Source organism: Ipomoea nil, unplaced genomic scaffold, assembly GCF_001879475.1.
Source record: "Ipomoea nil cultivar Tokyo-kokei standard unplaced genomic scaffold, Asagao_1.1 scaffold1250, whole genome shotgun sequence".
Lineage (NCBI taxonomy): Eukaryota > Viridiplantae > Streptophyta > Magnoliopsida > Solanales > Convolvulaceae > Ipomoea > Ipomoea nil.
In genome coordinates, this window is record NW_017617678.1 from 897425 (window position 1) to 907567 (window position 10143).

The 10143-nt window shown below is 33.8% G+C and overlaps 1 long non-coding RNA gene across 2 annotated transcripts; it reads left to right on the top strand.

The window, feature by feature from the left end:
• Positions 1–5830: 5830 nt before the first annotated feature.
• Positions 5831–9763, top strand: LOC109184210. 2 transcript variants are annotated; one of them, XR_002054737.1, is made up of 3 exons: positions 5831–5938; positions 6046–6401; positions 9710–9763. It is a non-coding gene; the product is annotated as an uncharacterized LOC109184210 (long non-coding RNA). The 2 variants fall into 2 exon arrangements; XR_002054736.1 differs by lacking the exon at positions 9710–9763 and adding an exon at positions 6872–7979.
• Positions 9764–10143: the final 380 nt, after the last annotated feature.

Genomic DNA, 10143 nt, shown 5'->3' on the forward strand with positions numbered 1-10143 from the left:
CCGGGGTGTGCAGATCAGCAAGCATGTCAACATTAGAATCAGATTTGCATACCGAATCACAACTGAGATACGTCCTTCCTTCAGCGTTGTTATAGTCATTCATGTATTCGTTGACTGTATCTACAACATCCAAAGTTGGCGCCAGTATCGCACGATCTTTTAGATATTCATGATCTCTGTGGCCACTTCGAAACATAGGGAATGTGCTATCAACAATTGTAGCAATAGGATCCTCTCCACAGTTGAGCAAAAATTGTTCCGGAATATTTATCTCAGATTCTCCATCCATTGAATCACCAATTGTTCCATCACCTATATTAGCAATCCACTTTGCAAAATCCGCAATCTCTTGAACTTCACTATCTGATTTCAAAGCCCTAAGCCGTAGATTCTTTGTTAACCTAAACACTTTACAGCTTCTCCAAAGATAGGAAGAATTTATACTTGCTAGCACAATATCTTGCCTCGTGCCCTTTGGAATGACTGGTAGAATCTGTCTGAAATCTCCACCTAACACCACTGTTTTTCCACCAAAAGTCATATCAAAGCTGTTTGGATTCTTGGCACGCATTATATCTCTCATAGAGCGGTCCAACGCTTCAAAGCAGAATTTATGCATCATTGGTGCCTCATCCCAAATGATCAACTTACATTGCATGATCAAGTGTGCCAAAGGACTGCTTTGGCTGATATTGCAGGTTGAATCTTCGTTAACAGCGATGGGTATTGCGAACCTTGAATGGGCAGTTCTTCCTCCGGGTAATAGAAGAGAAGCTATGCCACTCGATGCAACGTTCAAAACTATCTCACCCTTAGACCTTAGAGCCGAAGATAATGCTCTCCACAAGAATGTTTTTCCCGTTCCACCGTATCCATAAACAAAAAAAAGTCCTCCAAGATTATTCTCAGCATCTTGCAATACGTTGTCATATATTGTTCTTTGCTCTTCAGTTAGTTTCTCCACCAAAGTATCATTCTCTTCCTTCATTACATTAACATCATATGCCAATTCCTCTTGTACCAGCCGATTAGTTGTTCTAGAATGATTAACTAAATCGGGTATGGGCATCCCTTGAAAGTCTTTCAGACTTTTTCCCATAGCTGAAAGCATTATTTCTATCTCCGTAAGTGCAAAATTCTTCTTTTCATCTTCTGATATAATCCAATCTGTGATAACATTATTAACAACTATTATAATTTTTTTGGTCAAATTGTATCGTAACAGTAAAAATGAATAAATACAATACCTGGAATTCCCAATTCTTGTCTAATCTTGAATTGTGCATCGTCGGACAAATGAATCCACGCAGCTTCCCACACCACCTCTGGTTTTGCTATTGAGTTAGTCATCAAGAGAGTGACAAACAATCTTCTCAAATTCACAGGTGTTGCCCAGTGACTTGCTTCTTCTATAGCATGAACATATTCCATGTCGTCATCTACTAATCCTCTAGCACAACACGCATCCCTAAAAGATTCATATTGGACGCCATCAACTTTTTGTATGTCTAAATAACTTGTGGGACCTTTGACTTTATTCAAAAGACACCTCAAATAAAATATCTCCCCTGACCCAGGAGGCACATAGAATACTCTACCGATTGAAAATCCTCTTTTCCTTGGCTGCCATTTTCTAATATCTTTCTTCCATACAAATTTCGTTGGCATTTCAGCATATGTCAAATTCCTTGCTTCAGGGTAGGTTTTATTTGCCTCAAACCATTCCAGGAACATGCTTTGTAAGATTGTTGGCCGGCTGAGAATGTTGTCAGCGGGATCATCATCTGCGAAAACAACACTTTGTTGATTCGGCAAGTGAAAGCTCAATCGTTCCACTGATGGTGTCCTAAACTGTATATCAAAACCGAACAACCGCCACGATGCTTCACACGGCGATATGTACCTACAATCATAGTACATACTGATTTCATCAATAACCTGCGGTCCATCTTGATCATTGCTGGTCCTGTAAAACTCTGCTGTAACCCTGTCGTGACCCTTGTTCACGTACTTGAACAGGTACTTGATTGAACGGGACTGATTGCACCATTCAACATTAATATGAGCCCTATGCTTTAACAACAAATGCCTATTGTGTGGTACAACGTACCTATTATCCAAGTTAATCCCATTGCGCGTCACGGAACGACCATTGTCTCTTCTCCGATATATAGGATAACCATCCTCATCAAAAGTTGTGCAATTAACAAACTTTTTGGGGAAATGTTTAGTACATTTACCATTCGCCATACATGGAGAAGTCAACCTGGCTTTCCCGCAAGGTCCATGCATCATAAACTCCTCAACAACTTTGTAGTATTCTGCGTCAGCTTCTTGATCAGGTAACTCAGCTGAAATAATGTGGTCCAATTTTTCTACAGAATGGGTTCCATTGATTTTATCCAGAAACAGGAGAATATGAGCATGCGGTAATCCTCTTTTTTGGAACTCTATGGTATATATCACTGTTAACAAATAAGAAGAAATAATAAATTAGAATAGAGCAAATAATAGGTACAGTGAATTTTCTCGTACATCTTGAAATAGCGGCATTTAATTAACGTACCTCCCATTACTGGTCCAAATAACTTGTTCTTCCTACAGTCTGAGATTAGAGCATCCAATTTCATTTTGAATAATCTACATATGATGTCAGGACGATCTTCAGGTTTTAACTTTCTATCATTCAAAAAGCGTTGTACCTCAGGCCACTTGGGGTTGCATGTGAATGTGATAAACAGATCAGGATATCCGACCAATCTACATATCGCCATGGCGTCCTGGTAATTTTGAATCATGTATCTAGCACCCCCTGTAAAACTCGAAGGCAATATTATTCTCTTTCCTTGAGTAGTGGGGTCAACTTCATCGCGTGTTAATGCATCATTCAAGCAATTATACGATTCGCACCTCAAACTTTTTTGGTGTGTCCTTATATAGATTAACCTTCCTGACTCCACCATTGTATAGGCATCTACCAGAAATTGTTGGAATAACCTCTTTGAATGCAATAAAGTAGATACCTCAGAGACCCTCGACATTATACGGTATGCAAAATATTCTCGAGGACTTATCCTTTGACGACCAGTTGTGTTTCCTTTTAATGTAGAGAAGGGGATGTCTTCCCTGTATCCGTCCTCACCATACGGAAACAACAGAGGGTATTGCATCGGCAAGTAAGCTGGATTTAATTCACTAATTCTTTGCAAGAGGCCACTTTTCGTCTCCACCATAATGTCCCGTTCTCCAATATTTGTATCAATATCACCGACAATTAATGCTGCCACTTCAGAAACTTGCGGGAAATTGTATGTTCTGGCATCCTTTGATCTCTTCCCAAGCAATTTAATTTTGACCTCAGCAAGTGGATTCTTTTGTAGCTCAGATCGTGCCATGCGGAATGATTTGACCAAGACATTACATGTATCCAACACTTGTTGAATATCATTAACAATCTCTACATGGATTCCGTTTTGCTCACCATCTGGCCTAGAAAGAGACAAAAAAATCATATGAATTATGCACATATAATATGAATGGATGTGCGGTATAATATGATTGTAAGTATACATATAATTAATTAACAGGTACGTACCTTACAGAATTGATACGATTACTAAGTTCATTATTAGTATCATATATATACAACTGGGCAAAATGGGGTTTTTTCCCGTCGACCGGCAAGAGACTACCAATGTAGTGAAAGTTTTGGCCATTTATCCTGAAAACTGGTGGACCACCGTTCTTGTTCACGCTTCTATCTATTTTACCACCCATGGACGTGAAGCAAAACATACTATTGTATGTTCTAATGTTTTGCAGGAATTGCTTGCTTTTTTCTCCTTCTCCAAAAAATAGATTGTAAATTGCATCTGGTGGCCTCAGGTTTGGTGGCAATTTAATCTTACCGTTGTTGCAACACATTGAATATCTTGGGGTGCCATGAATAACTGTTTTGTTTATCCTTTCTTCGTGCCAAAAAAGCGCTCCACAATGTTTGACACGTGTTATTTGCATCACCAAGATCTTTGTATTCAACTACATTGATAATTAAATATTATTTAGGTCAATTATATAAGATGACCTTAAACATTTCATATTATGCATACACGTATTGAACTGATTATTATCAAAAAGGTGAATGCGATTGGTTTCTACACTAAACATAATAACGTACACCTAAAATAATTTTGAATTTACGTAAGATTATAAATAATAAAGGAATTACCATTTGGAATATGTTGTATAGGTTGTTGCGGAATTTCGACCAATCCTACGATACAGTAATACATTTGATTTAAACAACTAAATACATAAACTTTAACATTTTTTTTGTAAAGTAACTTCGCAAATGTTAGTGTATGTTGAACTTACCACAAGTGTCTTCCATTTGTTCTAAAATGCGATTAGTATTGCAAACTTCTTCAAAATCTTGAAACAAATCGCGGTTGACCACATTATGTTGGCTATGGTCTTTACCCTCATTCATGCATGGACTCTTGTTGCATTGTCTGGTAGCGACTTTATTTTAAGTAGAAAAAAAAAAAGTTCAATACATAAAAATAACTACTTAAGCAAAGTTAAAAATAGATCTAACAATACTTACGGTTTGATATATTTTGTAGAGGTGATCGTGTGCTGTTCGACATAGTTATTGTACCCTCTGCAACAAATGAAAAGTTTTTGTGTCTGTCATTGATGATATCCGAGTTCTGATATGAAATAAAGAATATTAAGTATATGCCTTAATATAACTAACCGGGAAGTGTAGAGCTTGTTGTACAGGATAAATAGGGAGTTCTGCCGCCTAATACAAAATGTCTGGAGTTACTTTTGCTTGTCGTATATTCCATGAGGCATGTACTCATATTTATATTTATACTCTCTGGATTCACTGCAGGTTTCCAAAAATGTTAAAAAAATAATAATAAATTCTAAATAGTGTATTAGACCTAAGTAAATGCCAAACGGTATTACATTTGAAAAGTGCAGAGCGTTTACCTGTTGTTAGACCACTTTTTGGTGTATCACTTGAAGTACCCACTTGTAGTGGTGTGCATTCCGTATGTAACTTTGAGCTATTTTTTTTCAAAATAGCGTTGTGAGTACTTGTAACCAGAGAATTTTCAACATTTTCTGCAATTAAAAGGTGCAAATATTCATAGATAAGTACCTTTACTTTTAAACATAACGATATGATTATCTAAATAATTCCAAATAAAATACATTTGTAATATACTAATTTCTGGAAATTGAGCTACGTAAGTTATATATTTTGAAAGTGACTTTTTAATCTACCTAGTGTACATAATTGTATATAATGTACCATAAGTCTAAAAAATTACAACTTAAGTACAGAAATAAATTACATTTAAATATACTTTGAGTATATTAAAAATGTAGATGATGGACCAATTGTTCACCCAATATTGTGGACCATTATCCACAACCTAGATTTGACCAATAATTCTATAATTTAAAAATCAAAGCAAAATTTACCTACTAATTATATCCAATATAATGTTAGAATACTGTCATTTGCATTTAGGGGTCTTCTAGATGGATCTGCCATTTCTTGATCCATTCTCTTCCACACTCTCGTACAGCTAGCATCCTCTCACATCTACCTAACCTTATCTCTCTATCTGTTCAGACAAAAAACCCCATCTCCGACAGTAGAACTCGTCATCTGCCATTACAGTGTTGATATCTTCTTTAATTCGTAGAAGATCTCAACCCCTAAACCGATTGCAGTAAGATCCGATTAGGGTTCATTTGTGAAAACCACACTGAGATCGGTTTAGTTGTTGTTCGAGGATCTCAACTATTAATCTCCGATCTTGGTTTTTAGAATCGGATCGGCATTTTTAAGGTTCTAACGTCAAGCTTCGTATCTCAATCTTCAATTACTATCCTATTCGACTACATCAGATGTAAGGTAAGCAAGTCTTATACCCTATCGTAGTTTGTATTTGCTTATAGATTAAGTCTTACCGTCTAATTGTAGATCAAATTTAAACTTTTTTTTTTGTTTCCTAATTCTAGATCAAGCAGATCAGAAAATGGGTCCGTACGGTGTTCATGACTTAGATGCAGATTAAAGGACTGAAATGCAAGATAAGTTTAACAGTACAAATTTGTTTGTCTAAATTCTTATCTTAGAATATTTAACATATTCTAGATCTTTAATTTATTTTTGTATTATTGTCTATATACCTAACATCAGACATTATTGGCTTCTGAGTATTCCTAGGATATTATACACTAACCAAATGATACCTAATTTAATTGCAGAGGTGTAGTTGTTAGATCTATATCTACACATTCAAAGGTGGGAAGGTAAGGAGGCATCAACGGAGTTCAATAGGTGTAAATTTGTGCAATGAACAAAAAATTCTTAGGTAAAGTATAAATTTTCAGTTTCAAGCAGTGTTTATGGTACCTTGATTGTCGAATGTTTGCTTCCTTTTGCTTCCTATTATTGTAGAAGCAACTATTTTCCTCATATCTGAGCTGTTATTGTGTATGTTCCTGTGTTTTGTTGTGATTTTATTTGTATTAGAAATAGTTGTATTCAAATAGGTTAAGCTTTTATTGGGTTTTTAGCATTTAAGAGTGTAGTGTAATAGAAATGATGAAAAGCAATGATATGACTCTTCATTTTTTATTGGAAAACAACAAAGCCAATTAGTTTTTATGATATTGAATACACATGTTCCCACTTTCTTTTAATTATTTAGTTTATGATGTACACAGTTTTGTTTTCTGATGACTGGTTAAGTATGCTGTACATTATCTATGCTATAAATTATTATATAGTCTGTAAACAGGTTTTCTGTTTACACTTTTTCTTTTCTTTTCAATGTTCCAGGTTATCCTCATAAATTCATCATTTTAGTTGTGGTTTTGGAATAGATATTGTGACTAACATTTTTTCTAAGCTTTGGCAAATGATGAAGTTACAGTTCTGATGCCCTAACTGTAAACAGCAACTTAGTGGATTGCAGAGAATTAATTTTACATGTCTATTTCCCTTTTTGGTTGATAAGCCTTAATTATTATTCATATAAATAGTTCTTGTGTTTTTAATATTTAGTACATCCAATTTATCTTCCAAAGGTTATCTGATATGTACTGTGATGTCCAAGGTGTTAGGCCTAAAATGTCAAAGTTTATCTCATATGGACTGTGATGATCCAGTTCCAAAGCAGTCTGACTTTGTAACAGTTTTAAATTATATTTACTTCAATGGATTGCAGTTTACCAAATGTTTTTACTCATTTATCCTAAATATATTCTATTTAGTATACTTTGAATAGAATAAAACTGAATAGAAAGAATATACTGTTCATATTCTATCTAAACTAATTGAGAATGTAAATGAAATTGTAACTAATTAAAGGTTGTTTTGATTGGTGGTTTAGGATTTAATTGAGTTATTTATACACTTTTCTTCTTTAGAAATTTGACCAATGTAATAGTTATGTTAAAAAAAAAAACACAAATAGACATTACTTTGAATTGTTTATTTTGTATTCACATTTTATCACAATTAGTCTGAATTGTACTGTTATGAGTCCTATGTACTGTTATGTAGTGTTAACATTAGGTGTGATATGTACTTTTCCTCATGTCAACAGTGTTAGTCCCAGATTGTGTACTTTGATCTCAGATAGACATGATCATACATCTTGTAATTTGAAAACAACAGTTTTATTTTGTAATGAGGAAGTTCCCTGCAGTGTTACTCCTCTATTTCAAATTTACCTGTGTATGAGTTTTTAATTGACATTTCTAGGCTTGATTTGGGTTCGGTATACATTCGACTTCTTAAAATGTAATTTCATTTGAAACTGACCAAGTGAATTTATGCTGAGTTTTTTTTTTTTTTTTACTCTTTAAATAATGTTTAATTAAAGATATACGAATGATAAGTGTATTGTGTTTGTTCTTTGTTTTTTGATGCATAAAAACACCAATGATATACAGAAACTTAATAAATAAAGTCAAAAGTGTGAGCAGTTTCTTTTATTTAAAACTTAATTTCAAACTGCTTAAACTTAAAAGTGTGAGCAGTTTCTTTTTAATTATAGTTTGCTAATGATGATATTTAGAGTGTGTGAGTTAATTATTTTAAAAGAGTACGATGTTTCCAATGTAAATATACAGTTTTATTACATTATATAAAGTAGCATTTTAAACTCACACAGTTATGAAAATTTGATTACATTTGAATCTGACCAAGTGAACTTATTTTTTTTTTTTTACTGTAGAAAAAACCATTATTTAAATCACCAATGTTTGTCTGTATAAATAACCATTTTGATTGTATATATCTTTTTTTTGTTGTATCATACTGATCAAAGACTAAGTTGTACATTTTTTTGATGATAGTTTGCTAATGCTCTACATTTAAAGTGTGTGAGTTGTAAAGTACCAGAACAGTCTGTTACCATTGTAAATAATAAGTTTGATTACATTTGATAGAGTCCAATTAAAAATTCAGACTTAATAATTGATAGAGTACAGTTTTCAAAATAGCAGATTGCTACAGCTTAGTAATTGAAAACCATTGTGTGTTACACTGGTTGAATGTGTTTGCTTCCTTAACTACCATATACTTGTGCTTGATTCCTTGTGATTGATTCCTTGTGTTTGATTCCTTGTGGTTGCTTCCCTGTGGTTGCTTCCCTGTGGTTGCTTCTTTCTTGTCTTGCATTCAGATTCATATATCTAACAGTATATGTAATAAACAGAGTGTAATGAATGTTTACCAAAAATCATAGGTAAAAAACAAAGGTAAATAGTCTAATCATAGATTAAAATAACATGAAATTGTTCAGGACAAACACAGTCCAATTTAACATGGCAAATGATCATTTTAAAAATATATAAAAAAAAAAAAAAAAAAAACCACAATAATGTGGTAATAGTTTGTAGTATCCCAGAACAGCTCAGATTTTTTCTTGTTTAACCACCACAGTTTTTCCCTTCTTGCTAGAGGATGAAAACTGGTCCATAAGCGATCGCTTCACACCATCCGCCTGTGAATGATCATTGTCTAGGCTTTGAGACTGATGTAGATTTAATGGACTGTTGACCTCATTGTCTCCATTTGAAGCTTCCTGCATATTAAAATAAAGTTTAGTCTAAAACCTGTCAACCATAAGATTAAAACTGTACAACTTTATTTGACTTTAGTAATAATCAAAACCTGATCCGAGTCCTCCTCTTCCTCCTCGTCCTCATCTAACATTTTTGATATCAAGTCCTTGTCTTGGTCTTCAATCAGTTTAGAACAGTATGCTGACACTAAGGCTTCATCCCTTAGAACTTTCATAACAGTGTAGGCTGAATTAGCTCCCTTCATGAACTCCATTTTTAATGATATCCTAAATACCATTCTCATACCCACTAATGTTTCCAATTCTTTTGGAATGTCAGAAACCTAACAAAAAAAAATAACATACATTCTAATAAGAAATATCATCTCAGACTCTGTATGTACGTGTTTAATTTAGAAGAAATTTAATTTTACCTTATTATACTTTGTGTACAAACTGTGTGCTGGGATACCAACTAATTCAGAACACTCCCTATCCCATAATAGGAAGGGAGCATCATCTAGACCTTTATCTAGAACAATAACTCTGACCCGATACCTTGCCATTCCTTCTTTATATTTCTTATCACAATTGGTACAAATCAGTTCACCGGATTCGTCAGAAAGTTTTCTGTTACATCCCGGTGACATGCAAGAAATGTACATCCATCCAAAAGAACATTCAATTGCAACAACAGTTTGTAAGTGGATATATACACTTTATATCCACTTAATTACATTTTATACAAATACTCCATTTTTGGACATTCTAAACTCACAAATACTTCAAAAAATAATTCATCTATAGCTTCTTCATGACCTGCAATTATCCAATACAACTTTTTGTAAAATATAAAAATGAAATGAGCAGAATAAATAGTTGCATCAATGCTCAATATATGCCATCATTGCCATTGTATATTTAATTTTTCACTTTAGATCATATACTATTCAAATACTTTAATTTGTATTTTTTTACACTTTAAATTCAATGGATGGGTTTTGGATTGAAATGCAGATTGTGAGAATTACATATTTGA